This window comes from Periplaneta americana, chromosome 2 (genome assembly GCF_040183065.1).
Source record: "Periplaneta americana isolate PAMFEO1 chromosome 2, P.americana_PAMFEO1_priV1, whole genome shotgun sequence".
Lineage (NCBI taxonomy): Eukaryota > Metazoa > Arthropoda > Insecta > Blattodea > Blattidae > Periplaneta > Periplaneta americana.
In genome coordinates, this window is record NC_091118.1 from 139,110,753 (window position 1) to 139,114,885 (window position 4,133).

Below are 4,133 nucleotides of genomic sequence, written 5' to 3' on the forward strand. Positions count from 1 at the left end.
GTTTTCAACCCTTTAACAATAATTGTAACGCGATTCTGCATTATATTATTTCATTTATGTATGTATGTATGTATGTATGTATGTATGTATGTATGTATGTATGTATGTATGTATGTATGTATGTATGTATGTATGTATGTATGTATGTATGTATTTTTTATTTTATTTACTTAAGTAGGTTATTTTACGACCCTGTATCAAGATCTTCGGTTATTTAGCGACTGAATGAGGTGAAGATGATAATGCCGGTGAAATGAGTCCGGGGTCCAGCACCGAAAGTTACCCAGCATTTGTTGAATTTGGGTTGAGGGAAAACCCCAGAAAAAACCTCAACCAGGTAACTTATCCCGACCGGGATTCGAACCCAGGCCACCTGGTTTCTCAGCCAGACGCGCTAATCGCTACTCCACAACTGTGGAATGTATGCATGTATGTGTGTATGTATGTATGTATGTGTGTGTATGTGTGTATGCATGCATACATGCATGTATGTATTTGACCATACATACATACATACATACATACATACATACATACATACATACATACATACATACATAGACATAGTGTTCTGCCCAAGGGAAGATATTTCACTGCAAACCCAACATACTTTAATCTTTCTCATATTCTGCCTTCTTAGTCTCCTCATATGATCCATATAGGCTATCTTAATGTCGTCTATCATCTGATATTTTCTTCTGTTCCGAACTCCTCTCTCGTTCACCATTCCTTCCAGTTTATCCTTTAGTAGGCAGTTTCTTCTCAGACAGTGATCCAATCAGTTCCTTTTTCTCTTCCTGATCAGTTTCAGCATTATTCTTTCTTCACCCATTCTTTCAAACACAGCTCCACTTATTATTCTCTCTGTCCATTTCACACTCTCCATTCTCCTCCATATCCACATTTAAAATGCTTCTAGTCGCTTCTCTCCACTTCGTTGCAATGTCCATGTTTCTGCCCCATACAGTGTCACACTCCACATCAAATAATAAATCAGAACTCTCTTGAGACTTGTTTGCTATTGGAGTAGATTCGCCTCAAAGATTAACATTCTTCTATTTTTCTACTTTCTAAATGAGCATTTGTAAGTCTAGTAATACAAATATTTTCGCTTTCTGACAGTGATGAAAAAATATAAGACGCCACAACAATATAAACTTTGAATCAGTCAACACTTCAGTTTATGAAATTCGTAATATATTAAACATGCTGCTTAGCAAAGAAAAAATACACAAAAATATGTCTACTGGAGCAATAGAGTTCGTTAAAAATATTGAAATTCTTTCATGTAAGGGAACTATTCTGAAACTATGAAATAATTAAATATAATGAAACAATATTGGAGTACTAATGACAGGAATATAAAAATGCTTGAAGGAAACCTTTACATATCAGCACTTTCTATGCTCCAGTTACCTTACAGAATCTGCTCGGGATCGATCCCCGCTTTATTTTGTAAGAAATCTTCAGAAACCAGTGTTGGGTCTTGTTATGCGAGTGTTTGGGTCGAGTCACGCCGTGAACTTGGCTGTGTACAGGTCAGAGTCTACAAAGAAAATCACTCTCTGACAGGCTTGATGTATGGTCATGAACCTCCCGTCTCGTGTATACTGGTAACTATGGATGATGTATGGGTCCTTGGAACATTACTCAGCCTGATACACACAGGCTTTGCTGCAGCTTCTGTTGCAGAGCTTGTTTAGTAGCGACGGACAACGTCATCAGCATTGCAATCAGCGATTGGATCTCCTAATTCTTCACCAATATCATCGGCTTTAATTTTTGAACATACTACATCTTACAAGGGAAGGGTTTCGGCTCGAATAGGAATTTTTGGTTAAAAATTTGTACAGACGCTTTCCTCACAATGGTGATGAAGACCGTAAAAGCATTTATTTGTGTAACTCTCCGTTTGGTATTGGTCAATACACTTCTTTAAAAATGTAGCCTATATGAGGATTCTCTACAAAATGCATGAAACAGCATGGAGCAAAGCAATAAGCACAACACACAGAAGCAATACCTGAACAATTTTCTGAACCACACTCCAGTGCTGAAAAATCAAATGCCAGCTGAATTACATTTTTGAAGTCCAAGACTTGTTCACAATTCACGTAAAAAGCTGACTGCCAGGAATACTGAAGCACAGGGCGGTATACTGGAGCAGACAACTTGTTATGAATAACAGAGTGCATTTTCATTATAAGCACTCGATTTCCCAAGTTAAGTTCTGGATTCTCAGCAAGAGTCCTTATGTAATCTGTTATCCTCCGAGCATATATTTTGTATTGTCTAAGGAAATAGATATTCAGAGGCTGGATATTTTTAGTTCTTTTTTAGGTGGAATGATCATACATTCCATGTCTTAGTCTTGGAATGATTCATTTATTAAGGTTGCGTCCTTGTGCGCATTCAATGACACACAATAATGTACACTTATTGATTAGCTGCAATATTTTCAGACAGAACGTTGGAGAAAAATGTTCTTAAATGGGCTTTAGACATTTTACCACTCGTCCTAGCTTGTAGGCTTGGCTAGGCTTACGGGTAAAGTGTCCCATCCCCTCAGTGCTCTCCCCACCCCTCAACTTGTACAGTGCTCTAACAGACAAACCACACATTACACAAACGAATGCTTTTGGGAGTTTTACAGAGATGTATAGATGGGCCTGTATACAAATTTTGGATACGAAATTCCTATTCGAGCCGAAACCCTTCCCTTGTTAGAGTGATGTGTCTGCCTCGCTGTTCCAGCTGCTATCCTGTTTGGTTCTAGATAGCAATAACGAGGGCTTAAACCCGGTTTGAGAACTTTTTGAGTAAAAATAAACTTTGCAAAATCATCAGGTTGAGGACCATCTTTAGAAGTCGGATATTTGTAAATAACACACAGGAAAGTTAAATTGAAAACGAGTAAAATTGGTGAACATATCGCATAAATTCTTCCACGCGTAATCTTGTCCTCCAAAATGTTATGCTCGTTATATTAAAGTATAAATGTAGTACCATTAATTCATAATAATTATGTGCTATAAATTAGAAGGCCATAGACACATTTAAACAAAGTGCATTTATCATAATGTAATTGAAGGGGTTTCCAACCAGACATGACTGATCCACATTAAATAGCTTCGGAGATATTCAAGGCTTAAGTTCAACTAAACTCAATCTGACAGATACAGTTTTTTGCAGTTAAGGATACAGTTATTTATTTGATACCCCTCAGTGGATGTAGGCTGAAGTTGTGCAAAATTCAAAGCAATATACATATACAAATAATTAGTGTTGTGGGAATTAATCGATTAATCTTTTCCATTAATCGATCAAATTCTGTTTAAGATTAATCGATCAAAAATATTTACTCGAATAATCGAGTCGATTAAAATTAATCGGTTGTACAAGATATTAATTATAATTTTGTTAATGCGAACTCAGACTAAAAATTCCGAAAATATTGTTCTCTCAGAAATTGTGTTCATACTTCAAACCACAATAGCACTGTTATTTTGTAACTGCAAAGCAGATAGTCTGTAGGATAGGGCAAATCTTTGCACAGACACGTCAGAAAGAGATGGAGATATGATGACTGTGATCTGGTCTATCCCTTTTGAAAGTTGAAACACCATTCGAAACCCTTATTAAGTTCTATGGTTTTCCAAGAAAACTGCCACTTTGTTGTCACCTCATCTTTATAGCATATGAAATTCATACTTTCCTGGATTTACCCCTCATCACTTAGCCATAGTTACATTGTGTGGAAGTGAGAGAGTAACTAACTTCTTCTCTTTCTAAAATTTTGTAACTGGATTACAATAGTGGCCAGTCTGCTGTTTTGACCGCTACAGTCTTGCAGTTTGCAGACGAAGCTTGTGTGTTTAGTTTGCTAAGGAACAAAAAAAAAAAAAAAAAAAAAAAAAAAATCAGATTTCTGTGGTCTGTGAAAAGTGGAAACTCCATTATATCATATAAGAATTAGAAAGGTAAACTCGGTGAAACGTATGGATTTAAATTGAACGATCATGGAGAAGTGCTCGACAGAAAAGAAAAATGTTCTTTCGTAATTTACAATTCATTTTGTCTTCAGATAAATCTAATATAATATAATGAAAATTTTAAGTTCAATCTATATGATT